Here is a 20808-nt window from a genome sequence, read left to right on the forward strand (position 1 = left end):
CCAAGGATGCCGCCCGACAGAGACATAGAGTTTGCAATTGAGCTGCAGCCCGGAACTGCACCTATATCCAAGAGACCCTACAGGATGCTTCCAGCAGAGTTGGCAGAACTGAAGAAGCAGTTACAAGAATTGTTGGACAAAGGGTTCATTCGTCCAAGTACTTCACCATGGGGATGTCCAATATTGTTCGTGAAGAAGAAGGATGAGAGTCTGAGATTGTGTGTGGATTACCGCCCTCTCAATGCGGTAACTGTTAAAAATAAGTATCCTTTGCCCCGCATTGGTGTGTTGTTTGATCAGTTGGTGGGAGCCAAGGTATTTTCCAAGATAGACCTTCGCTCTGGCTATCATCAAATCAAGATCAGGGCTAGCAATATTCCGAAGACAACTTTCTCTACCAGATACGGACTTTATGAGTACTTGGTGATGTCATTCGGGCTGACCAATGCCCCGAAATACTTTATGTATTTGATGAACTCAGTATTTATGCCAGAGCTGGACAAGTTCATGGTGGTCTTCGTTGATGATATCTTGGTCTACTCAAAGAACGAAGATGAATATACTAAGCACTTGCATACAGTACTTCAGAGACCGCGCGATCATCACTTATATGCTAAATTATCCAAATGTGATTTCTAGCTGAGGGAAATCAAATTCTTGGGTCACACCATTTCTCAGAATGGGATATCAGTTGATCCTGAGAAAGTGCAAGAGGTGATGGATTGGAAGCCTCCTACTACAGTACGATAGATTCGGTGTTTTCTGGGGTTGGCAGGATATTATCGGCGATTCATTCCGGATTTCTCCAGGATTGCAAAGCCAATGACTAAATTGTTGAAGAAAGGAGTAAAGTATGAATGAAGTTAGAAATGTGAGGATGCCTTTCATGGACTAAGGCAGCATCTGACAACAGCACCTGTGCTAGCACAGCCTGACAACACCAAATCTTTCGATGTATATTGCGATGCTTCAGGCACTCGGTTGGGTTGTGTCTTGATGCAAGACAACAGAGTTATTGCCTACACATCCAGAGCACTCAGGCCTCATGAGCATAACTACCCCACACATGATCTGGAGTTAGCAGTCGTAGTTCATGCTCTGAAGATATGGAGACACTATCTTATGGGAGCTCATTGTAACATCTATAATGATCACAAGAGTCTTAAGTATATTTTCACTCAGGCTGATCATAATATGAGGCAGAGAAGATGGTTGGAATTGATCAAGGACTATGATTTGGAAGTGCATTACCATCCTGGCAAAGCCAATGTTGTGGCAGATGCCTTAAGTCGAAAAGCCTAGTGCAACTGTGTAACTATGGACTCTAAGATTGCCACTCTATGCGACGAGTTGCGCAAGCTGAACATGGAAGTTATTTCCCTAGGTACCTTGAATTATATCTCAGTTGAGCCCACTCTACATGAGCAGATAGTCCTGACACAGATTGGTGACAAGGGGGTTCAAGTCATTAAAGAGATGCTCGAACAAAAGGTGGATAAGTATAAATGCTTCCGTCAGGACAGCAAGGGAGTTCTATGGTTTGAAGACCGATTGGTTGTTCCTAAGAATCCATAACTCAGGCAGAAAATATTGGATGAAGCTCATCCTTCCAAATTCTCCATGCACCCCGGCAGTAACAAGATGTATCATGATCTTAGATCCTTGTATTGGTGGACCAGAATGAAGAGGGAAATTGCTAAGTATGTATCTGAATGCGACACTTGCCAAAGAATCAAGGCTAGTCATTTGAAGGAGCAGGTACCTTACAACCTCTTCCCATACCATCTTGGAAATGGGAGGATATTTGCATGGATTTTATTGTGGGTTTGCCCAACACCTCCCGGCACCACGATTCCATTTGGGTCATTGTGGATAGGCTAACAAAAACAGCTCATTTCTTGCCAGTACATACCACCCACAAGGCAGAAAAGTATGCAGAAATCTATATTGACCAAATAGTGCGTTTGCATGGAATACCAAGGACTATCGTGTTAGACAGAGGAGCACCGTTCGTAGCACGTTTCTGGGAGCAGCTGCAAGAGTCACTTGAAACCCATGTGATAAGAAGCTCAGCATACCATCCTCAAACTGACGGCCAGACGGAAAGAGTAAATCAGATTCTGGAGGACATGTTGCGAGCATGTGTGTTACACTATGGTAAGAATTGGGATAAGTGCCTTTCTTTGGCGGAGTTCTCTTATAATAACAGCTACTAGTCCAGCTTAAACATGGCACCTTTCGAGGCCTTGTATGGGAGAAGGTGTAGAACACCGCTAAATTGGTCACAAGCTGGAGAGAGGGAAATATTTGGACCGAACTTAGTACTGGAAGCCGAGGAGAAAGTCAGAGTCATTAAGAAGAACTTGGAAGCTGCTCAGGCCAGACAGAAGAGCTATCATGATAAGAGAAGGAAGCCTCTACAATTCGAAGTGGGGGATCATGTATATCTTAAGGTGTCACCCACCAAAGGTGTTCAGAGATTTGGAATCAAGGGCAAGTTAGCTCCTCGCTATATTGGGCCCTATGAGATTAAAGAGGCTTGTGGACCTGTAGCATACCAGTTGAAGTTGCCACCTCATATGTCAGCAATGCATGATGTGTTCCACGTATCTCAACTACGGAAGTGTGTCCGCTTACCCAAGGCAGTGCTACCTGAACTAGAATTGGAGATAGAACCAGACTTGTCTTATCAAGAGCACCCCGTCAAGTATTGGACCAAAAAGAAAGATCAACTCAAGCAAGGTCAATCCGAATGTATAAGGTTCAGTGGAGCAACCATTCAGAAGAAGAGGCTATGTGGGAAACTAAGGATTTTCTACGTTCTCGCTTCCCTGATTTTCTGCCTAAAGGAATAGGTACGTAACCCAAAACAACCACCCCCACCTGCCCTTTGAATCTAAATATAAGAGAAACATAGATGATAAGAGTGGAGTAAGATGTAAAAATAAATCTAGAAGGACTTCCTTCTGAAGTTGCAAAGAGAATGACATTCGAAGAGCAGATAACTAGAGAAACTTGGTTAAAGGAAAACTGCAACACACCAACACACACCTTCTTGGTACCCCACTAGAGGATCCTTACCCAATCTTGGGACGAGATTCCTTTAAGGGGGGAGGGCTGTAACACCCTTAGTGTTACCAAAGCCCTGGCCAAAGAAACACATTTGTGTCCTACTCAAACTATTTGCTAAAATGGAAAGTGAAGGAACTCAAAGTTAGAAGCATGGTCAAGATAAGCTTCAACCATAACAAGACAGAAACCCTATCCTTCATACAATGTCCAGTCACAAACAAGATTCTAAAACCCTAATTGCTTCTTAAGCCCTTAAACCCTAACCATGGGAATCAAGGGGAAAGAGTGGGCAAATGGACAAAACATAAAAAGGGACCTTTACTAAAGATGAAGTGTATTAGTAAGTCTACAAAATTTATTAAGAAAAGTATTACAAAAAGGCCCAACAAAAAAACCCCAAAACAATTCACCAAGTGGGGGGGGGGGGGTACACTAGAGCCACTCAAAAATTCTCTGTCCCCAAAACCACCATAGCCCAGAGATCAAAGGTGTTCACCTTTGTGCTGGCGCCAAAACCCCTTGGTCCAAATAACAAAAAGTGGCCAAACTACCTAAGGCACCCCCTGGAAAAATTTGAACCCAAACCAAGACCATTTGACAAGGGTTGGCATCAGTTTTGTCTCAGGGTGAACAGTGCCGACAGATCCGACTTGGCGCCCACATATCTTGTGACCCAGGGCAAATCTTCCCTTGGAACTCACACGAACTAGCTAGCCCTAGGTTCTAGGAAGAAATCTTGCACAAGAACCTTGGCGAGATTCGCACGTTTGTGATCCCAGCAGGCGTTTGAACAATGGCAGAAACAAACGCACACGTGTTCGACACTTTCTGGCGCGCCAGAGCACACCCTCGGCTCTTCGCCCACGCGCGCAGCCCCGCTCCGTGCCAACCCTGCTCCCACGCCCGCGGCTATAAAAGCCATCCCGGCCTCGACCGTACACCCCTGCGCGCCACTGACCCAACCCGAGCTCAAGTTCGCCGGAGTTTGCCCCGTGAGCGAGGTGCCAGCGGCCGCGCAAGCCACGTCCTCCGTAGACCGGCCAACCCAGCCAATCCCCGCCCCGTCCGAACTCGGGCTAGCTTCTACGGACCTTGGTGAAGCTCCCAGAGCCGGGGATTGGACACTACCTCACCGGAGACGCCGGATCGACGTCGCCAGACTTCAACCGATCGCCGACGCACGTAGACCGAGGTCCACGGTAAGCCGTTCGTCGATTCCTTGCACCTATAGCGTCTTTAGCACCCCGTGAAGCTTCCTGTGCCACTGGATTGAGCAATACCGCCATGAGCAGGCCGGAGCGCACGCCACCAACGAGCCCGACCGCCTGCGCACGTGGTCAGACTGATTCCAGCCATCACCGTCGATGAGTCGCACCTTGACGTGACTGCCAGGACCTCCCGGACCTAACCCTGCCCTTCACCGGACCTCCCTCGCCGCTGGTAAGCCGCACCATCCTTTTTCCTCTCCGCGGGTACTGTTTCAAAGGGGGAGGGAGCTCGGTTGAAAAGAAGAAGCCGGGGGGTGGTTTGCATAGTCAGTGACTCAGAGGAATAGTCCCGCAGGGGTATGGTTTGAAGAATTAGTTAAGGGAAACCCCAGGGGCCTCGGTGTAAACTGATTTTTCATTAAACCTTTTAAGCATTATTCTTTTAAATACAGACAGAGCTTACAAAATTCATAACTTCAATTTTATCCAGCCAAATTTGGTCAAACTAATTTTGCTAGGTTCTAAATAATATGAACTACTTAGGAAAAATACCAAACACCCAGGGTACTGCAAAACTTTTAAAGTTTTGATTTAAATAGTAAACTGCCCAAAAGCTAAATAAAGAAGGGAAAAATAGCTATACTATTGGAATGAGGCTAAGAAAAATTAGAGAGATACTTAACCACTAACTGGCTGTTTAAAAATAATAAACTCCTCAGTACACAAGATTAGGGAGGGTTTTACTATTAAAACTTGCTTTGATTCAATCTTAAAGAAAATGAAAAAGGGAGTTTAAAATAAGAACCAGGGGACAACCACATTTCTGCTAGCTTACTATAGTAACCTAGTTCACTAGAAAATTTTGTTGAGCCCTCTATTAGTACAAAAGAAATGCACCACATTTTCTTTCATGAAAACAATGAAAACTTAGAAAAATCTTAGAAAATTAACCCTAAGAAGAACCCACCCAATCCTTGGGATAACTAATAATATGCTAATATGAATCTAGGAAAAATATAAGTTATGTTGTTTGACATTTTTTCAAATAACAAGTTAGTTATAAGTACCTTTTTGACATTAACCTTTAGAAAATCACAACTAAATACCCAGTGGGTCTTTTTCTATGATTTTTGGCACAGAGACCTATTATCACCTATGAATCTTGGCAAAAATAAATTTTAGTCCAGAAACCTCACCTAAATCAGAGCTATAGTGTAAAGTGCCCTTTCACCCTTACTTTTGTTATTTTTGCACATGGGGTATCTGAATTATTTCCAACCTCAAACGTTTAGAATAAACCACAGAGGTCAATATTTACCCACTGTAATTTTTGAAATATTTTTAGAAAATTCTAAATTGCCATGGTAATTCAAAAGCACTCAATAAGAAGCATAATAAAAGGTAGAATGGGAATGTTTGGGAGAAATCAATAATGTACAATTAAATCCTCCAAGAGCCCAAACAAACATCCAAGGGATGACTAAGGTTGGAAGTTCATTCAAAACCCTAAAATGAGTGTATGAAACCCTTAAAGCCGACAAAGGAAACCATAGTGTACCCACTGTTTTAATACTGTTTCACCATACGTAGTATTTACAAACTGGCATATCATTAATATATATGTACCTTACTCATTGCATTCGATAGATTGTAATCTCACTGACGGAGAGTACATCCTCGTTCCGGAGCAAGGAGTTGCTCAGGAGGTAGTCCAGGAGCCAGCACCAGAGCCTGCCATCGAGGATCTGCCTGCCCCAGCTTTGGAAGGCAAGCCCCGGTTTTATGCATAACCATTATATATGCTACTTCACTGCACTTAATGTTTGTAGGATAGTATTGTGCACTTAAGTGTAGGAGTTGACATAAACCCTAGTTGCATGAACTCAGGATTCCTTTTTGAGATGGATACTAGTATGCTAGGTCGAGTAGCTGCTTTACTAATTAGGGATCTCGGTAGAAGTTGAGTGATTTTTCTAGCACTCGCGCGAGGTTAGGAATTGGTTGTATCCATTTTTATACCGTAATGATGATGATCTGTGGACAATGATCCATGGGGATGCATTGTCTACGAGACGGAAATTGGAATAAGGATTAAGGTGTGGTACCGTGTGTCAAGCGTTTGAACATACTAAACATATGCCGAGAAATATGGTAAATCGGTAAGCCTAGTACCTGAGTGAACCAGCCCATAGATTGCCCTCCTCACGCGACCTGAGACGTGGTCTCCCATTCCAGTTATGGTGGGTACAAGTGCGGTCACTGCACGACGGCAGTCGAGGTCAGTGAGGCATTGTACGCCAGTGCGGTGGGCCCCTTTCTGTTGCCAGGGAATCGATGGGGACGGTTGATGTGTGTGGGGACGGAGTGCCTCGCCACGTCGTGAGTTTAGGTTTACCTTGCAAGGTTTAAAAACTCGATTCGAATCATCTGCTTCTCGCAGCTAATGAGACTGCTTGATCCATGCTGCTACATTGAGTAACAAGTGGAAACGTGTTGATTGGCAAAAGATGTTGGTTGCTAAAATGCTTGATATCATGTATGATTAGCCAGGTACACATTTAGTCTTAAGAGAATCACACTAAAACTTGAAAAGCTAAAACTTGATTTTAGACTTAGCTAGTGCTTTTGGCAACCCAAACCCCTCAGCCAAACAGCTGCATGTCTAGAGGTAGAGGAGTAGACTCCTCACACCGGGTAAGTTTAGCTGAGTATTAGTATACTCAGCCTTGCTTGTGGTATAAATTTTACAGGTTCTCTGGAGGATATGGTTGCTAGAGTGACTTGGCCGTCCATCTTGCCACCGGGTTGGATAGTCGAGTGGGACCCTACCTCGGCCGGGGAGGAGCATGAGGAGTGATGGGCTAGGCTTCCTCATCCCTCCGTTTATTTATCGTTAGTTAATTTCCGCTGCATTCCGAACAATGATCACTACTTTTGCAAAACTCCGATGATGTTGTAATAATCTTAAGTACTTCTTTAATGTATGGTTTTATGCTTTATTGTATTTGCTCTGTGAGAGCACCTAGAGGGGGGGTGAATAGGTGATCATGTAAAATTCAAACACTAGTAGCCACAAAACTTAGTTATGAGTGTTAGTATGGCTAAATAACTTGAAGCGAGGCCTTGTGAACACAAATAATCACAGAGAGATCAACACAAGACACGCAATTTTTATCCTGTGGTTCGGCCAAGTAACACTTGCCTACTTCCACGTTGTGGCGTCCCAATGGACAAGGGTTGCACTCAACCCCTTTCAAGTGATCCAATGATCAACTGGAATACCACAGTTTTTCCTTTAGATGATTATTCCTGTTTGCGAGGAATATCCACAAGATTGGAGTCTCTCGCCCTTACAACAAAGATCACAATGAAAGCACAGAGTAAGGTTGGGATGAGCAACACACATAAGACACAATTCGCAGCACACCCACGCACACAAGAGAAGACTTGAGCTCAAATGACAACACAGGGAGTCCTCGACTCGAATAGAGCTCAAATCTCTAACACAACGAAACGAATGCGCGGGAACAGAGTCTGGGTGCCTTAGGATGCTTAGTGAATGCTTGGGTGACTCCTCCATGCGCCTAGGGGTCCCTTTTATAGCCCCAATGCAGCTAGGAGCCGTTGAAGACAATCATGGAAGGCTAATCTTGCCTTCTATGGTGTGGTGCACCGGACAGTCCGGTGCTCCACCGGAGAGTCACTATAGCTGTCCAGTGCGCGATTGCTTTCCAAAACTGGCGCAGTCGACCGTTACAGCTTTGGGCCCGATGGCGCACCGGACACTGTCCGGTGCACACCGGACAGTCCGGTGCCCCCTGCCGACCGTTGGATGCGGGCCACGCGCCGCGCCGCGGCCGACCGTTGCGCTGGCGACCGTTGGCTCAACGGACAGTCTGGTGCACCACCGGACAGTCCGGTGAATTTTAGCCGTACGCCGCCGTCAATTTCCCGAGAGCGGCGAGTTCACCGCTGACCTGCCTGGCGCATCGGACACTGTTCGGTGCACCACTGGACAGTCCGGTGTGCCAGACTGAGCTGAGTTTTGGCTGCATCAAGCCAAGTCTTTTTCCAATTCTTTTCTCCCTGTTTCTAGCACTTAGACAAAATATGTTAGTACTCAAAACAATGTACTAAGTATTGAAACGTACCTTGTTACATGATTTGCACTTCTTGCTTGTTTGGCACATAGCTACTCGCTTACTATGTGTTGGACACTTAATCACCAAAACATTATAAAAACGGCCCAAGGGCACATTTCCCTTTCAAGCTCCCCCTTTTTGGTGATTTATGCCAACACATCAAAAATCAACCAAAATAAGTGCAATATCAATGCAAATGAGGACCAAATTGTTTTTGACTCTAATTTGGCATATTTGGATCATTCTTTGCCACCACTTGGTTTGTTTTTGCAAATCGAATTCATTTTCCTATTTCTAAGTCAAACTTGCTTGTTTGAGCACTAAGAGAGATATTCCAATAGAAAAATTGATCAAGTGTCAAAAACTCCCCCTTTTTCCCATAATCAAAATTCTCCCTCACAAGAGACCAAATTTTGCAATAAGAGTATTTTGGCAAATCAAAAGTTCTAACTCTATTGTTTTCAAAATTCACAAGTGGTAGCTGATCTGTTTGCTTTGGCCTTAATTTCTCCCCCTTTGGCATTAAGCACCAAAACGGGATCACTCTTGGCCCCTTGAACCCCATTGCCTCACCAAAAATGTCAATTAAGAGCAAAAAGGTAATGAGAGCATTAGTATGAACTTGGAGGTGAGTACACTAATACCGGAGTGCAGTGGAAGTCTTTGCATGGTCCAAGTTCACCTTTCCCTTTCAATGCACCTTTGAGACTACATCAAGTATACTCAAACACAAAGGTTAGTCTCAAAGGGTCAAGTTGTAGCACATCTCCCCCTAAATATGTGCATCATTCACACATGGACTTGTGAGGTCCGAGGATCCCTTGCACAACTTGAGCACCATAAATAAGCAACAAATTACATAAATGCATGAAGTAACATGATCAAAGGCATAGACCACATGTATGATATAGATCAATCCAAGTTACGCGAATCTAAGACATTTAGCTCACTACGCAACCGGCAAAAGGTTTTCTCATCTAACGGCTTGGTAAAGATATCGGTTAGCTGGTTCTCGGTGCTAATATGGTACACCTCGATATCTCCCTTTTACTGGTGGTCTCTCAGAAAGTGATGCCGGATGTCTATGTGCTTAGTGTGGCTGTGTTCAACAGGATTATCCGCCATGCAGATAGCACTCTCATTGTCACATAGGAGTGGGACTTTGCTTAGATTGTAGCCAAAGTCCCGGAGGGTTTGCCTCATCCAAAGTAGTTGTGCGCAACACTGTCCTGCGGTAACATACTCGGCCTCAGCGGTGGATAGGGCAACAGAGGTTTGTTTCTTTGAACTCCAAGACACCAAGGACCTTCCTAGGAATTGGCACATCCCTGATGTACTCTTCCTATCAACTTTGCATCTAGCATAATCGGAGTCTGAATATCCAATCAAGTCAAAGGTAGACCCCTTTGGATACCGAATCCCAAAGCAAGGCGTAGAAACTAAATATCTAATAATTCGCTTAACGGCCACAAGGTGACATTCCCTGGGGTCGAATTGATATCTATCACACATGCATACACTTAGCATAATGTCCGGTCTACTAGCACATAAATAAAGCAATGACCCTATCATAGACCGGTATGCCTTTTGATCAACGGACTTACCTCCTTTGTTGAGGTCGACATGCCCGTCGGTTCCCATCGGTGTCTTCGCGGGCTTGACGTCCTTCATCCCAAACCTCTTGAGAAGGTCTTGCGTGTACTTCGTTTGGGAGATGAAGGTGCCGTCTTTGAGTTGCTTCACTTGGAACCCAAGGAAGTAGTTCAACTCGCCCATCATCGACATCTCAAACTTTTGAGTCATCACCCTGCTAAACTCCTCACAAGACTTTTGGTTAGTAGAACCAAATATTATGTCATCGACATAAATTTGGCACACAAAAAGGTTACCATCACAATTCTTAGTGAAAAGAGTGGGATCGTCTTTCCCAACCTTGAAAGCATTAGCAATTAAGAAATCTCTAAGGCATTCATACCATGCTCTTGGGGCTTGCTTAAGTCCATAGAGCGCCTTAGAGAGCTTAAACACATGGTCGAGGTACCTATCATCCTCAAAGCCAAGGGGTTGTTCCACGTACACCTCCTCCTTGATTGGCCCATTGAGGAAAGCGCTCTTCACATCCATTTGAAACAACCTGAAAGAGTGGTGAGCGGCATAGGCTAATAATATTCGAATAGACTCTAGCCTAGCCACAGGAGCAAAAGTCTCGTCGAAATCCAAACCTGCTACTTGGGCATAACCTTTTGCCACAAGTTGAGCCTTGTTTCTTGTCACCACTCCGTGCTCGTCTTGCTTGTTGCTGAACACCCACTTGGTTCCCACAACATTTTGCTTTGGTCGTGGCACCAGGCTCCAAACTTCATTCCTCTTGAAGTTGTTGAGCTCTTCCTGCATGGCCAACACCCAGTCCAGATCCTGCAAGGCCTCTTCTACCCTGAAAGGCTCAATAGAAGAGACAAACGAGTAATGCTCACAAAAATTAGCTAAACATGAGTGAGTTGTTACTCCCTTGCTTATGTCACCCAGAATCTGATCGACGGGGTGATTTCTTTGGATCGTCGCTCGGACTTGAGTTGGAGGGGCCAGTGGTGCTTCTTCCTCCATAACTTGTTCTTCTTGTGCTCCCCCTTGATCACGCGCCTCTTCTTGATGAACCTGTCCATCATCTTGAGTTGGGGGATGCACCATTGTAGAGGAAGATGGCTGATCTTGCTCTTGTCGTTCCTGTGGTCGTACATCACCTATCGCCATCGTGCACATTGCGACCGTCGGAACATCATCTTCATCTATGTCATCAAGATCAACTTGCTCTCTTGGAGAGCCATTAGTCTCATCAAATACAACGTTGCTAGAGACTTCAGCCAAACCCGATGATTTGTTGAAGACTCTATACGCCTTTGTATTTGAGTCATAGCCTAGTAAAAACCCTTCTACTGCCTTGGGAGCAAATTTAGAATGTCTACCTTTCTTCACCAGAATGTAACATTTGCTCCCAAATACACGAAAGTAAGAAACGTTGGGTTTGTTACCGGTAAGAAGTTCATACGAGGTCTTCTTGAGGAGGCGATGCAGATAGAGCCAGTTTATGGCGTGGCAAGCTGTGTTCACATCTTCCGACCAAAACTGCTCGGGCGTCTTGAACTCTCCAAGCATCGTCCTCGCCATGTCGATAAGCGTCCTGTTCTTCCTCTCTACCACACCATTTTGCTATGGTGTGTAGGGAGCGGAGAACTCATGCTTGACGCCTTCCTCCTCAAGATACTCCTCAACTTGTAGGTTCTTGAACTCGGACCCATTGTCGCTCCTTATCTTTTTCACCTTTAGCTCAAATTCGTTTTGAGCCCTCCTTAGAAAGCGCTTTAGGGTCCCTTGGGTTTCTGATTTATCCTACAAAAAGAACACCCAAGTGAAGTGGGAAAAATCATCAACAATTACAAGACCATACTTACTTCCCCCGATGCTAAGGTAGGCAACGGGTCCGAAGAGGTCCATGTGAAGAAGCTCTAATGGTCTTGATGTTGTCATCACATTCTTGCTATGATGAGTGCTCCCCACCTGTTTTCCTTCCTGACAAGCTGCACAAGGTCTATCTTTCTTGAAACAGACATTGGTTAGTCCTAACACATGTTCTCCCTTTAGAAGTTTATGAAGGTTCTTCATCCCAACATGTGCTAGACGGCGATGCCACAGCCAGCCCATACTAGTCTTAGCTATTAAGCATGCATCTAGATCGGCCTCCTCTTTTGAAAAATCAACTAAGTAGAGTTTGTCGTCTAATACACCCTTAAACGCTAATGAACCATCACTCCTTCTAAAGACAGATACATCAACATTTGTAAACAAACAATTGTAGCCCATGTGGCACAATTGACTTACAGATAGGAGGTTGTACCCTAATGACTCTACTAAGAATACATTTGAAATAGAGTGCTCGCTTGTGATGGCTATCTTTCCCAAACCTTTGACCTTGCCTTGGTTCCCATCTCCAAAAATAATCGTATCCTGGGAATTCTTGTTCTTGACGTAGGAGGTGAACATCTTCTTCTCCCCCGTCATGTGGTTTGTGTATCCGCTGTCGATTATCCAGCTAGATCCCCCGGATGCATAAACCTGCAAGGCAATTTAAGCTTGGGTTTTAGGTACCCAACTCTTGTTGGGTCCTACAAGGTTAGTCACAATAGTCTTTGGAACCCAAATACAAGTCTTGTATCCCTTGCATTTGGATCCCAACTTTCTAGCAACTACTTTTTCATTCTTACATAAAAGCGCAAATGAAGTATTGCAAGCATGGTAAATGATATAAGATTCATTGCACATTCTCCTAGGCACATGAGGCACAACATTACTTCTCCTCGGTCTACCATGCACAAAAGTAGAGCTAGAGGCAAACATAGCATGTGAATTAAAGGCATCATGATCATAACTACTATTATAATTGGAATGACTAGCAATTTTCCTATTACAAATGAAAGCATGATTCATTTGAGCACTACTAGCCATAGGGGCCTTCCCTTTCTCCTTGTTGGGAATGGGAGCCCTTTGGCTTGTTAAGTTCTTGGCTTCCTTTTGAAAACCAAGTCCATCCTTAATTGAGGGGTGTCTACCAACGGTGTAGGCATCCCTAGCAAATTTTAACTTATCAAAATCAACCTTGCAAGTCTTAAGTTGAGCATTAAGACTTGCCACCTCATCATTTAATTTAGTAATGGACGCAAGATGTTCATCACAAGCATCAATATAAAAATCCTTGCATCTATTGCAAATTACAACATGCTCTACACATGAACTAGATTTATTAGCTACCTCTAGCTTAGCATTCAAATCATCATTCAAAATCTTTAAACTAGAGATAGATTCATGGCAAGCAGATAACTTAGAAAATGGCATTTCATTTCTCTTAGTTTCTAAAGCAAGAGATTTTTGTACACTAACAAATTTGGCATGTTCTTCATATAAAATGTCCTCTTGCTTCTTTAGCAATCTATCTTTTTCATTTAGAGCATCAATTAGCTCATTGATTTTATCTACTTTAGCTCTATCTAAACCCTTGAATAAATTAGTATAATCTACTTCATCATCACTAGAATCATCATTGCTAGAAGTAGTATACTTAGAGGTATCTCGAACACTTACCTTCTTCTCCTTGGCCATGAGGCAAGTGTGGCGTTTGTTGGGGAAGAGAGAAGACTTGTTGAAGGCCGAGGCTGCCAGTCCTTCATCGTCGGAGTCGGATGAAGAGCAGTCCGAATCCCATTCTTTTCCAAGGTGCGCCTCGCCCTTCGCCTTCTTGTAAACCTTCTTCTTATCCCTCTTCCCATACTTTTCTCGTTCCTGGTCATTATCATTATCAGGGCATTGAGCTATAAAATGACCAGTCTCACCGCATTTGAAGTAGGAGCGCTTTCCCTTTGTTTTATTCTTGGAGGGGTATTCTTTGCGTCCTTTGAGCGCGGTCTTGAAGCGCTTGATGATAAGTGTCATCTCATCTTCATTGAGTCCGGCAGCCTCCACTTGAGCTACCTTGCTTGGTAGCGCCTCCTTGCTGCTTGTTGCTTTGAGAGCAACAGGTTGCGGCTCGTTGATGGGTAGTGGACCGTTCAAGGCGTCATCCACGTATCGTTCCTCCTTTACCATCATGCGCCCGCTCACGAATTTTCCGAGTATCTCCTCGGGCGTCATCTTGGTGTACCTGGGGTTTTCACGAATAAGATTGACAAGATGTGGGTCAATTACTGTGAATGACCTTAGCATAAGTCGGACGACGTCATGGTCCGTCCATCTTGTGCTTCATAGCATCTAATCTTGTTGATGAGGGTCTTGAGCCTGTTGTAGGTCTGAGTTGCCTCCTCTTCCCTGATCATCGCAAATCTTCCCAGCTCGCATTCCACCAACTCCATTTTGGTGATCATGGTGGCGTCGTTTCCCTCATGAGATATCTTGAGGGTGTCCCATATTTTCTTGGCGTTGTCAAACCACTCACCTTATTATATTCATCCATGCAAAGTGAAGCTAGCAAGATAGTAGTAGCTTGTGCATTTTTATGAATTTGCTCATTGATGAAAACAGGATTGTCAGTACTATCAAAATGCATTCCGTTTTCAACAATCTCCCAAATACTAGGATGGAGAGAAAATAAGTGACTACGCATTTTGTGACTCCAAAAAGAGTGATCTTCTCCATCAAAGTGTGGAGGTTTCCCAAGAGGAATTGATAGCAAATGAGCATTAGAATTGAATGGAATACAAGAATAATCAAATGAATAGTTTCGGTTTCTTCTTTGACGAGGAGTCATCGTCGTCATCGTGTGGTGAAGAAGACGAGGCATCACTGTCATAGTAGATGATCTTCTTGATGCGCCTCTTCTTCCCGTCTCTTTTCTTGTGACATGAGCCTGAGTCGGTTGGCTTGTCGTCTCTAGGCTCGTTGAGGAAGGACTCCTTATCCTTGTCGTTGACCACCATCCCCTTTCCCTTAGGATCCATCTCTTCGGGCGATTAGTTCCTTAAATGAAGAGTACACCTCTGATACCAATTGAGAGCACCTAGAGGGGGGGTGAATAGGTGATCCTGTAAAATTCAAACACTAGTAGCCACAAAACTTAGTTATGAGTGTTAGTATGGCTAAATAACTTGAAGCGAGGTCTTGTGAACACAAATAATCACAGATAGATCAACACAAGACACGCGATTTTTATCCCGTGGTTCAGCCAAGTAACACTTGCCTACTTCCACGTTGTGGCGTCCCAATGGATGAGGGTTGCACTCAACCCCTTTCAAGTGATCCGATGATCAACTTGAATACCACGGTTTTTCCTTTAGATGATTATTCCCGTTTGCGAGGAATCTCCACAAGATTGGAGTCTCTCGCCCTTACAACAAAGATCACAATGAAAGCACGGAGTAAGGTTGGGATGAGCAACACACACAAGACACAAATCGCAGCACACCCACGCACACAAGAGAAGACTTGAGCTCAAATGAAAACACAGGGAGTCCTCGACTCGAATAGAGCTCAAATCTCTAACACAACGAAACGAATGCGCGGGAACAAAGTCTGGATGCCTTAGGATGGTTAGTGAATGCTTGGGTGACTCCTCCATGCGCATAGGGGTCCCTTTTATAGCCCCAATGCAGCTAGGAGCCGTTGAAGACAATCATGGAAGGCTAATCTTGCCTTCTGTCGTGTGGTGCACCGGACAGTCTGGTGCACCACCGGACAGTCACTGTAGCTGTCTGGTGCACGATTGCTTTCCAAAACGGGCACAGTTGACCATTGCAGCTTTGGGCCCAATGGCGCACCGGACACTGTCCGGCGCACACCGGACAGTCCGGTGCCCCCTGCCGACCGTTGGTGTGGGCCACGCGTCGCCCGCGGATTGCGCGGCCGACCGTTGGCTCACCGGACATTCCGGTGCACCACCGGACAGTCCGGTGAATTTTAGTGGTACGCCGCCGTCAATTTCCTGAGAGCGGCGAGTTCACCGCGGACCAGCCTGGCGCACCGGACACTGTTCGGTGCTCCACCGAACAATGTCCGGTGCACCACCGGACAGTCCGGTGTGCCAGACCGAGCTGAGTTTTGGCTGCATCAAGCCAAGTCTTTTTCCAATTCTTTTCTCCCTGTTTCTAGCACTTAGAAAAAATATGTTAGTACTCAAAATAATGTACTAAGTCTAGAAACGTACCTTGTTACATGATTTGCACTTCTTGCTTATTTGGCACATAGCTACTCGCTTACTATGTGTTGGACACTTAATCACCAAAACATTATAAAAATGGCCCAAGGGCACATTTCCCTTTCACTCTGTTCCTCACCTTCGAGTGAGTATGTGGTACTTGATCCTGTTAGTGGCCTTGTCGGACTAGATCCGAGGGACTGACGTTTTATTCCCATTTAAGTGTGGTCTAGCCTCTAAGGTGGGACTTGGACACTTAAGTTGGAATAATTCGGGCGGTTCCGCCACACCCAATAAGAATCCGACACATTATATTCCGCTAACATAGACCTAGCCATATCAATGAGAGTCCTATTCTTCCTTTCAACAATACCATTTTGTTTCGGAGTATATTTGGAAGAAAGTTCATGTTTAATACCCTTGTCATCACAATATTCATCAATTCTTGCATTTTTGAATTCCGACCCATTATCACTTCTAACTTTCTTGATATCAAAATCAAATTGATTTTGAGCCAATATAGCAAATGACTTGAATGTTTCAAACACATTAGATTTATCCGAAGAAAGTAAACCCAAGTGAATCTAGAATAATCATCCACAATCACAAGGCAATAGGAATTACCGCCAATACTCACAAAAGATGTTGGTCCAAATAAATCCATGTGAAGTAATTCCAAAGGCCGATGAGTAGACATTTGACTCTTATTTGGATGAGTATTTGCCACTTGCTTGCCGGCTTGGCAAGAGCTACACAATTTGTTCTTCTCAAATTTCACATCTTTCAAGCCACAGAGTAAATCATGTTTGGTTAAACGATTGAGTTGCTTCATTCCAACATGACCAAGTCTTCTATGCCATAACCAACCTAGTGAAGCCTTTGAGAATAAGCAAGTTGTGAGCTTTGCCTCACTAGATGAGAAATCAACAAGATAAAGATTTTCATATCTAAAACCTTTAAACTTAAGATTGCTACCATCAACACTAGAGATAATAACATCATCAACGGTGAAATTGCAACTAAATCCTAAATCACATAATTGAGCTGCAGATAGTAAATTAAAATTCAAAGACTCAACCAAGAGCACATTTGATATGTAATGATCATTCAAAATAGCAATTTTACCCAAACCTTTAACCTTTCCTTTCTGATTATCTCCAAATGTGATACTATCATAACTTGAGCAATCTTCTGCATTCATTTGGGTGAACATTTTCATATCTCCGGTCATGTGTTGAGTGCATCCACTATCCAACACCCAATGATTCCCTCCCGCCTTGTAGTTCACCTACAAAAGGAAATCAATCTCTTTTAGGTACCCAAACTTGCTTGGGTCCTTGGATGTTAGTGACCAAGTTCTTTGGCACCCAAATAGCTTTCTTCTTATTGCCAACAATTGAAGTACCAACAAACTTAGCATGAACACCTTTTGCATGATGAGAAAGAACATAACAATGCTCAAAACAAGTGGAGGATACATTCTTTAGCTTAGGACAATTCTTCTTGATATGTCCCTTCTTGTGACACTTGTGACACACTTTGTCACATTCTTTCACAAACAATGTCTTTTGCTTTACAAAAGCATTCTTTCCTTTCTTGGGAACATATCCAAGACCCTCACGATTAAGCGAGCACCGTTGACTCCCCAATATGAAATCCAATTTAGCCTTTCCACCATATGCCTTTTCTAGATCATGGGTTAGAGCATTCACTCTATCTACTAATACTTCATTCTCAACAATGATTTGTGATTCATCATGAGCAATGTTATCATTTATAAGAGAAATTTTGCATTTATCACAAATAGAGTTAGTAGGTTGTGGTTCACTTGTAGGACTATCAAGTAAGTCACAAGTGACCCCAACATCCTCGGTGACCACCGCAACTTCATGCACAATAGATGAGTTTTGAGCTTCCACAAGCTTCTCACAATTATCTTTTAGATCGTTGTGAGAGGTCTTGAACTCCTCAAAAGACACTTGGAGGTTTTTATACAATTCCTTCAAGGTCTTAAACTTTTCTTTTTCTTTGTGCATGTAGTCATCGGCCTCACCTAACATTCTAACAAGATCATCATATGAATAGCCATCATCCTCAACATCATCAACATCATCATCATCATCATCTATATCATTTAAATCGGTGATGATTTTTACCTTGGCATCTCCCTTTGCCATGAGACAATGAGGGGATGAGAAAAGTGAAGGGGCTTCCTTGATGGCAATTCCGGTATTAAGCTTGGATGAGGTGTCATCATCATCATCATCCGAGCTATCATCCGAATCCCATTCAACTAGGTAGGCTTTGCCATCTTTCTTCTTGTTGTAGAATTTCTTCTTCTTCTTATCATCTCCATCTTTGCCCTTCTTCTTGTTAGGGCAATTCATGGCGATGTGACCAGGTTCCCCCACACTCAAAACATTTTCTATCATTGAAAGCATTTCTTCTTGATGTTTGGCCTCTTCTAGGTTGACCCCTCTTCATCTTCATGAATTTGTTGAATTTCTTTACAAATAGAGCCATATCTCCATCACTCTCACTTTCATTTTCTTCATCATCACTATCTTCTTTTTCAATTGCCTTAGAAGCTTTAGCTTTGAGAGCGATTGATTCATTCTTCACTTTCTTTGCCAAACTTATTGTAACACCCCGGGATCCACAAACACCCCAGAATGCTACTAAACTACACATCTAACATTCATATATAAAATTTCAACAGCATCTCCTTTGAAAATTGCATAAACGAGGAAGCAACAAAGTATAAATAGATATGATGATAAGAAAACATAATAGACATTAATAATCTGCTAGCAATGGGAACACAACCATAATGACATGAACTGAATTAACCAGTGCGCACGACTAATTAAAAACAAACATCCTTTGACAAGAAGTTTCTAATTAAATCATGACTGTGCCTAGGCAGCGTTATTATGAAAGTGAAGGTGGATGTGCTGCTACTTCTCACTCCCCTTGATGAGTAACAAACACCTGCATTGAGTAATGCAAGAGTGAGATAAAACATCTCAGCAAGCAAATTTTTTTGATGAGATATTTAAACCACAAATTGAATTAATCAACATTCTAAAAGAATCACAAATAAGATCAGAAATACTTGTAGATATAGAACTCAGTAGTCCCAATATAACCAATACCATCTCATTTCCTCGAACAACCATGATAGGTTGTATAACACTTTCCTGCGTCAACAATACCTACAAATATCACTCAATGTATGCACATGAATGCAATGTGTAGGTCCTCTGTCTTCATACATCTAAGGGTATAAAACCACATCATCTGCAAATATCACTTCAATGAATTCATATGAATGCAATGCATATGTCCTCTGCCTTCATACCTCTAAGGGTATGAAGCCGCATCATACCCATCCTCGGGCAACATACGATGCTAAGTTGTACCGGTACGGTCGGACCATAGGTCACGACAAAACTTCAGATGCAAATGAGTCATGCAATGTATATGGCAAGCTGTATTTATCAATAAAATATACTTCCTTTAAATACCATACAAACCTCAATTAATACTTCATCTGCCTTCATATACAATACAAACCTCAAATAATACTTCATCTGCCTTCAGATACAATACCAACCTCAAATAATGCTTCATCTACCTTCAGAGGTGTGAATTAATCTCATGGGTCATACTCGAACCATAATCATCATCAATATATGATAGAGCATCAATATAATACAATCAAGTAAAACATCATCATATAGTTCAATTATGAAAGAATCCAATAATTATGAATATTAGAGTGTAGGCGATAGAAGTAACAGGTCAAAACGGTAGCAACCACCGCTACATTCACTTGCCTTCATCGAAGAACAAAAATGTACTGGGCATGATCTAGAGTGTAGCCACCTGCTAGCGCGTATAAAACTTAGTACAAATATTTCACAAACATTTGCCAACAATCAATAATTCGCTCCTACACTGGAAACCAAGACCTGGTGGAAAGACTCCCACCCTGAACCCCATGTCATACAGCAGCAGCGCTGTTTGTTAATTTTGTATCTTTAAAATTATAACAGTGGTGATATCAAACAAATACTCTAGGAGTATCTACACAAAATACTCTACAACTTCGGTATTCAATGAATAATTAAATTCAGCCATCTATAAGTTCTAAAACATCCGACAAGATAACTGACTGAATCTGTTTCAGACAGCAGCATAGTTAACTTCAGAATTCGTTATCTCCCAAACTACTCAACCAAAAATTATGAAATTCTGCTGGCAATAAGACCTTTTATCCCTCTACAAAAGTCTCCATACTTAGAAGAGTCAATTTGGCCATTTACTAGATGAAGCCTACCAGTGAACAGACCCGCTCATTTTTGTCAGGCAAACAGGAATAGCCACAGTAAAACAAACATAACTGGAGTTTCAAAATTCATATGAGTGCACTCTTTAACAATCTGGAAAGCTTATGAAATTATCCACAACTTTTTTTACCAATCTAAAGTTTAATTCTGTTGATAAAATTGCCTAAATCTTAAGAGAACGGATTCTGCACAGAATTGTGAGACTGAAAAACTGCTATAATCAAACTGCAATAACATTCTGATCTGATGTCCGATTGGGGTGTTCTTCATGGCCACAGAAAGATCTACAAATTATCTACGACTCATAGATAGACTTTTTATTTTTTAGAGGCCACTAAGAGCACGGAAAACTGGTATGA

This window comes from Zea mays, chromosome 2 (assembly GCF_902167145.1).
Source record: "Zea mays cultivar B73 chromosome 2, Zm-B73-REFERENCE-NAM-5.0, whole genome shotgun sequence".
NCBI classification, from domain to species: Eukaryota; Viridiplantae; Streptophyta; class Magnoliopsida; order Poales; family Poaceae; genus Zea; species Zea mays.